Source organism: Phaenicophaeus curvirostris, chromosome 7 (assembly GCF_032191515.1).
Source record: "Phaenicophaeus curvirostris isolate KB17595 chromosome 7, BPBGC_Pcur_1.0, whole genome shotgun sequence".
Taxonomy (NCBI): domain Eukaryota; kingdom Metazoa; phylum Chordata; class Aves; order Cuculiformes; family Cuculidae; genus Phaenicophaeus; species Phaenicophaeus curvirostris.
In genome coordinates, this window is record NC_091398.1 from 38205797 (window position 1) to 38213655 (window position 7859).

The following is a 7859-nucleotide window of genomic DNA, read 5'->3' on the forward strand; positions in this document are numbered from 1 at the left end:
AAATACTCTGCATGAAAAACTAAATGTTCCCAGTGACAACACGGATCACATCATTCTTTGCACATAAACATTAAAAGATGCAACAACAGCAAAACCCACTAGTTATTCTTGTAACTTCAAGACTAAATCCTAAATATAGTACATTTTCAAATTGTCTTTCCTAAAATTCAAATAACATGTTCATAGCTTTAAAGAAAAGCTAGCAAAGTACAACTTGTATTGTGCTGCAGGCCATGAAGTGAATGTTCTTCATTTGAACCATGGATGGATGAAGATTAAAAGTAGTTTTTGGAAATTTGCAACAGTTCTGACACTGCTGAGTGTTCCTCACTACAAGTTATCCCAATCTATTTATCAGACTTCCTCCAGATCTTGTACTACCTTCAAAAAGATAATTTTCATCAATTTTTCATCGCTCTACACTTAACCACAGGAAATTGCGTAGAATATGTGCAGAAGCTCCAGCTGAAAAAGACGGAGCAGAGGTAAGAGAAAGACTGCAGCAGCTGCTTCAGTCGGGCTGGAGAGGCTGAGGTTTAAAAGTCACATTTGGTCATGAATTTCGTCCTTAGCACAGCAAGTAAAGGGAAATTACTAGAACCCTTCCCTATTCCTCATCTTAGACTGATGCATCTCTACCAGCATTGCTTCCCATACCTTGCAAGGCCAGGTCGGATGGGGCCTTGAGCAGACAGGTCTAGCGGGAGGTGTCCCTGCCCATGGCAGGGGTGTTGGAATTGGATGAGCTTTAAGATCTCTTCCAACTCAAATCACCCTATGGTTCTATGATTTCGCTTGCAAATCCTATGGAATTCTTCATTTCTCTACCCCAAGCGAAGCCTTCCCCAAAATTAAACTGTTCTTATACCTGAGACTGGATGTTGCCAACATGCCCTGAATGGCTTTAACATACAGTATCTTGAACAAATTAGAAGCAGGAATTTTAGGCTATGATTCTGGAGAGTACTGGGGAGGTTTGGTTTCTTATTACACAGGTTGTACACACTTATCTGTGGCAGTCTTTTTAACTCTTGTAAATTTAGACACTGATTTTGCAGTTGGAAAAATAAAACCTTAACTATGAAGAGATTTCAACATTTTAAAATCTTTTAAATTTGGCTTTGTGAAAAATATATTACCAGTTTTAAAGTCAGTCTTTACACACATCGCACTACAGAACAAAATACCATATGTCGAGATACAAATGTGACCACATTCGCTGAAAGGGTGGTGAAGCACCGGGACAGGCTGCCCAGGGAAGTGGTGGAGTCACCATCCCTGGAGGTGTTCAAAAACTGTGTAGAAGTGGCACTTTGAGAAACAGTTTAGCAGGCACAGCGGTGTTGGGCTGACAGTAGTACTTGATGATCTTAGAGGTCTTTTCCAACCTTAATGATTCTATGATTCTATGATTATTCTGTTGCAGCATAAACACCAGCCTTCAGCAAATATCCATGGAATCCGACTGTGCAACTGCTTAGAGAAGCCATCACGACTGCAAATTCCGCCTACTCCTACAAGCAGTAAATTTTCTATACAGTGCCTGAAAGGGCATGAAAAGCCTACAACTGATTCTGGAGCTTCCCAGATGATCCCAGGATGCTCAGTGAAAGGTAAAAACACTGATATCTGTCACCACGTGCAATAAAGTCTTCCAGGAGGGAGAACAGACAGAGCCCTGACCCTTCTACAAGTTGCTGTGGCTCAAACTTATAGGGCTGGCAACATCACACGTTTAGGACTGCTGCTGTTCTCAAAGACCTGATGCTTGATACTTTAAAGGCTAACGCCCCTGTTCCTAGCAAAACCCTTTGCTAAGATTTTCTTTCTCTCCTTTCTTCAGATACCACTTGCTGTAGTATAACAGAAGCAGCTTTCAGCTTAGGCGACTCTCCAGAGGACTCTAGGAAACACCTGCAGATTTTGCAAGATGCTGGACACTAATACCAGGGTATGAAACGCCTACACTGCAACAAAGACGATCTTAAACTCGATGTCCAAGATTGCACATGCAATTAAGTGTCCCAGTACTAGGAGCACTAACTAGAAACTCAGTCATGTAGCTTGAAATTACACAGGAATTACTTTCAAGTTCACTTGTGAGATGTCATCCCAACAGAAAAGCATCCAGTTAAATGACAAAGCGAGTATGGACTTTGACGGCAACTCTCACAATCCCTGAATACTCCCTCGAGCATTAACACTACCTACAGCAGGAAACATCACCAATAAAACCTTTCTATAACAGCACCCCACTAATTCTTCCAATTCATTTTTTGCATATATGCACATGTACAAGGACTTTACACAAGTACCTGAAAACCCAGTAAAATAAAGCTAGGATGACGTAAGCTGCAACACAAGATATCCTGCAACACAGGATATTTTTTAACTACGAGAAAGAATCAAACCATTATTTCTCTAACTTATTTTCCCACTAATTAAAATGCTTTCTGCACACCTTCGTGAAATAAGCTGAGTAATAGTTAACTCATAACAAAATTTTTCAAACAGTTATCACAATGCATGGCTGATAAAGTAGCTTTCATCCTATAGCCACTAAAGCTTTTCCTCTCAAAGCGAGATAGAAGCAAAGGCCTAGGCAGTATTCACTAAATATTCACTAAAGAATTTTCCAGAGCAGTTTACCAAAAATTAAAAAAAGGTATTATTTCTCAAAGCAAAATAATACATTGCATTTGGAAGACGTCTGCTGTCAGTACTGAGTAACACTTGTTATATACCTGAAAGGGTTTCTTAAGCAAGCTAAACCTCCCAGCAACTCCTGCCTGTAACTACGCTGATCAAACCAGCTTCACACATGTTAAAAAAAGCAAAGCAAGAAATAAAGGTAGAGTCTTAATGTAGCAACAGCTTCTTCTGATTTCATAGAGCACATTAAAAGAATAAACACTGAAAATCTTGGCCATACATTAAGGCAATGCTTACACCCAAACAATTTGATAAAGTAACATTGTGTATCAAGCCAGGCTTTTCATAAATTATGATCTAAACAGAATACTAGTCAATTCACCAAAAGATATCAAAGATATCCCTTTATTACAAATGATCCAAGTGTCCCCCTTGAGGCTATGGCTATCAGAAAGCATTTAGTTAGCTCCCAAGCCAATATTTTTCGTATCTGTTTTATTATGAAACTATAACACATTTTCAATAACTTTTTGCTTTGCTATACAGAGCAACAAATAATTTCCCAGAACATTTTGGAAAATCTGACATGTGAAATGATTCTCTAGTCAACTCGTGTATTATTAAGCTGAAAAAAACATATATCAGATCATTTGATCATTGAAGGGAACGTAAAAGTATTGGGAGCTGCAGGACAGATGGACAAACTTCAGGTCATATAAAACACTACCAAGGCTGCATCTGAAGAAAAATGTGAAAGTTTGTGAAAGCGCCCCGGGTGAAAATACTTTGTGTTGCTAAGAAACATCATCCCTGATGATGGATGAATTAAATTGTCTCAGTTAGTAGAGCCAACTCCAGGCATCCCTCGTTTATTAGTAGAATGTTTTCTCATACTGGTAATTTATTTCAACAGCCATATACAAATAAAAAGCCCTACCTTTAAATGAAACTGAGAATTTCAGACTTGCATAATTAATGCTAGAAAGCAGAATCGAGTTCACGTCTTGGACAGAATTTAATATCCACATTTTCAAAGTTTACATTTTTAAATGTAATATTAATACATCCAAATGTTTAAGAACTTATTTTAGGACAGTCTGCAATGAAATATACTGTTCAACTTACAAAATCACTCTGCAAACAATCCAGTGAAGAATAAAACCCTTCGAATATTTCTAAGTACTGAGCAACATAAATATTCAGGTAACCAAATTTTAAAGATCACTGAGAGAAACACATATTCATTTGTCATGTATTGTTATGATGACACCAACATAAAAACTAAGCATGAAGGAAATAATGCAAACCACCTGCTTTTCTCATTTGGAGGTTGTCTTCATGTTTCATCCAGTTCCTCTTTTAATATATTACTTACAAGATGTTTCTTCAGTAGAATACATTCGTGAACTTACAGCACGGTATCTTCCCACTTCTGAAGTGGTTTCTGTCGGACTCCCACAGAGCGTACCTGATTCACCTGCTGTGCCCTGCGTTAAGTGATGTCCTTTCAAAAAGGTTACAGCTGGAGCAGAGGAAGGCCACCAGCTTGCCTCTTCCCACAGGCTGTGCGACGGGCCAGAGGAGCTCTCCTAGAAGGGGAAAGAAAAACAAGCACATCTCACCTAGCACAGCCTTCTAGAGCGGGACACGACAGCCGAAGTGGTGCACAGCAAGTGGGGAGCCCCAACGTAAGCTGGAGTCCCCAGACCAGAAAGCAGACACACAGCTTCTGCTCCGAGACAATAGAAAAGGACAGGGTTTTCTTAAGAACATCTAGCAGAATATCCAGAATTTTATGCCACCCAGAAATCAATGCGGTTGCCACAATGAGAATAAATCAAAGGCAAAGACACGTTTTGCAAGAATACCGTTGGCAAAGGGAAGAATCATTACAGAAAATTTACCTTAATTTGTCTGATGCTAAGGCTTTGAGGTGTTTCTTCCTGTTATTCTAAACTGTGCTCTAATGAAGACTCCAAGTCAGAATTCCCAAGTTTTAGCACTACAGAGTTCAATTTAAAGGAAAAGGTGAAAAACCCTCCATAAACTGTTCTTGGGATCCCATCACAGCTTGCAAGTTAGAAACTACCATGCACGGTTACGTGTTGAGGCCACTTACTTGACTAGTCAATACACAGAGGCAACCAGAGAGGCTCTTCTTCCCAAGTAATGCCACCAAGAGAAGAGTTACCACTGGAAAGTCTGAGAAATAGTACTTAATAATGATACCAATTTGGCTGCACTATAAGAGATGTGCTTCCTTTGGGCCTAATACAGAAGAGCTTTACAATCTAAGCAGAAGCATTTCAAAACCTCAAAGGACATGTCTTATCTGCCCCACTTCTGCTTCTGGAATCCCAGAAATCCTGAAGACAGAAGGCAGATCAGACTGCAGCTTTCCTAGGCACAGATGTTGCAGTCACACCTGCCTTAACTGTAAGCCACGGTCCTTGCTACTTTCTAACTCTCTAGAAGATCCTCTTAGTTGCTTCAGTTTGGAAGCATCAGTGCAGAGGATAAGATGTTTCTGATCACATCAGGTATACCAAAGCATTAACATAAAACAAAAAAGCCTGCAGATAATGTTCCACACAAAGAGCACAAAAGACAAGGTTTTTTGAAGTAGAGATACCCTTTCTTCCCCTCCTCCCTTGTCTATATGAGTCACAAAATAACGCTCACTTCTAATAATGATATCTGTTTGATCAAAGACTTTTTATTTTTTACAGTGTTAACCTAGCAGCCATGAAGATTGACCATGTGTATGCAGATGCATCTCAAGTTCCTCAGACACAGGTGCTTGCACAGGTATATGTATCCAACTACTTACAGGCAATTTCTACAACTGAACCACTAGCCAATCCAGGTGCATAGACTCAAAATATACATTCTCCAAGATTTTTTTTTTTTCTTTTATGTCACTAAAGATTCCCTCCTGAAACACCTAGAGCCACAAGATGCCTGAATCAATTTGTTCGCTTCCTGGCTCGCCAGTACAAGGTGGGACACAGACACATCCAAGAAAGACCAGTACACAGCTCCAAAGACAATGAAGGGGTAGGAGCACAACCCAGCTGTTCTGCAACTCCATCTAAAAGGTCAGGTCTTTATCAAGGGACTCTGGCTACAACAGCTTTCTTCAAGTTTTCATTTATTACTGGATGATGAATAACATACTTGCAAAATTCTGCACTTACTTGAGAAAGGCTGAAAATATTCTGGGAAACAGAGTTAGAATAGAAAAAAAAGCAGGACTAAAGTGATTAACAGCAGAACTGAAAATGAGGGTTTAATACTGCAAAAAGTGAAAAATTAATCCAAATTTGTATTAACAAGAGCATCATCTACAAAAGACGGTACTGTCTATTTTGTTCATCATTGATACTATGTTTGTACCTTACACTCTGGATACACAGGTGTAGGAAACCAATACAAGCTCAGATGAAAATCTAAGTAATCAGTAGTTAAACAGAAACAGGCTTGCCGAGTATAGAAAAAAAATGAGGAAAGAAGGAGGGCACAGGCTTCAAAACACGTTAACAGCAGTTACAAAAACAATGCTCACATCCTACCAGTGCAATATCCACAGGGGAAAAAAAAAAAGCAAGAAGCTTAACGGGTTAGGAAAAAAATTAGAATAGTATTAGGAAAAATATGCTACCTCTAGGGATAGTTAAACAATAGATTAGGTTATGGAGAGGTTATACAAATCTTCACTGATTGTTTTTAAGACCTGGTAAGATGAAGATGTCAGAAACTGTCTATATGTATCTGCCTGGCTTTACAATGAGCACTATACACTCACACATATAGTCCAGGGCCTTAGCGCAAAGCCGATGACCTCCAGAGAACAGTGTTTTCTTTTCCAAACCTAAAGGCTGTACGAGTTTAGGCTCCTGCCAGGCAAACCAGCAGGTGACTTGACTGCTCCTTAGAGCTCCAAGCAGGCTTTTGATATCTCTTTTTTCTAAATAGCCAAGGCAGTCTGTGATTGACAATTTTCTATCACATCAAGGACGCTACCTTAAATATGAAGTACTCTGAATGATCCACCAGGGAAATAAAGTCAAAGTACAGAGAAGGCAATGGCAACTGATCCTGGGAATCCCGTCCTGAGCCGGAAATCAAAGCTGCCAAACTGGGCAAGGACGCATATCCCATTAGGACCCAGAAATACAGGCAGTTATTTTTGTTTCTAGCACCTACAATAAATAAACCTTAATAAAAAGGAGTATTTAATAAAGTACTTAAAGAAATAAGGAGGGAAGGTTTGATGTTTCTAAGCTTATTTTCACAGCAGTATGAAAGGAAATGAGGTAGAGTCAGAGCTAATTCTCCTTATATAATTTCACATAGAATGATTAGTTCTGCCCCAACAGTAACAGCTTTCCAGAGGGTCCTACTTGTCACCAAGATTGCATACAGATGCTGTAAGCGTAGCTTCTCTATTCTCCACTGACAGCCAACTTAAAAGGCCAATATAACATTCATATTACTAAAGAATGAAATTCACAGCATGAACAGTAAAATAATGTCACAGCTACCATGAAACTGCAGTTGCATGTTGGGGGTTGTGACTTTTAAAAGCTTTATCATGAAACAGACTCATAAAGAGGAAGACGTGAAGTAGCTTCTTGCTCCAGCACTGTCCTTTGGTCATCAAGGATGTCCAAGAGCAGCATAAACTGTGATCCCATAAGGGAAGGGCAAAGGCATGGAGGAGCATTCCCACCACATGCCCCTACTGACTGTTTTATTTTAAAAGGCAGGTTTTCAATGCCCCCCCCCCCTTTTAAGCCTGATTAGGAAAGGCATTCCACATGCACAGGGATGCTCAAGGTGGTGGACTTCCCTAAGTCACCTGGGTTAAACACCAATCGCTGGCAATCAATCTCAATTAAGTCCAACAAAAAAACCCGTAAGAGGCATCACTCAGCCCAGCAGTGAACACATCCCATGGATAATGCTAAAACTCCTTGCAAAAACTTTTAAAATGCATTAGTACTTCTATAAAGTGCTTTATATTTAATCCTTTAATAGACACTAGTAGAAGAGTCACATTCAAATCCAAAATTGCTCCTGCAAGTTCCAATTCAATTTCTACTATTCCTTTAAAAATCAGGATATACATAAATATACATTTTTCCATGCAGACAGCCTACCTTAGAAAATTAAACTATCAATGAAAAACCTAAATGACACCCTGG

At 39.4% G+C, this 7859-nt stretch overlaps 1 protein-coding gene across 8 annotated transcripts in view; it reads right to left on the bottom strand.

Annotated features, from left to right (window-relative positions):
* The window catches only part of GTDC1 (glycosyltransferase like domain containing 1), a 174152-nt gene extending 169911 nt beyond the window's left edge, over window positions 1-4241 (bottom strand). For 5 of the 8 annotated variants that reach the window (XM_069861590.1, XM_069861589.1, XM_069861586.1 and 2 more), the window contains exon 1: window positions 4028-4241. The gene's annotated coding sequence lies outside the window, so the exon portion shown is untranslated. The remainder of the gene's footprint in view (window positions 1-4027) is intronic. The other 3 variants (XM_069861584.1, XM_069861583.1, XM_069861585.1) reach the window with 2 other exon arrangements.
* Window positions 4242-7859: the final 3618 nt, after the last annotated feature.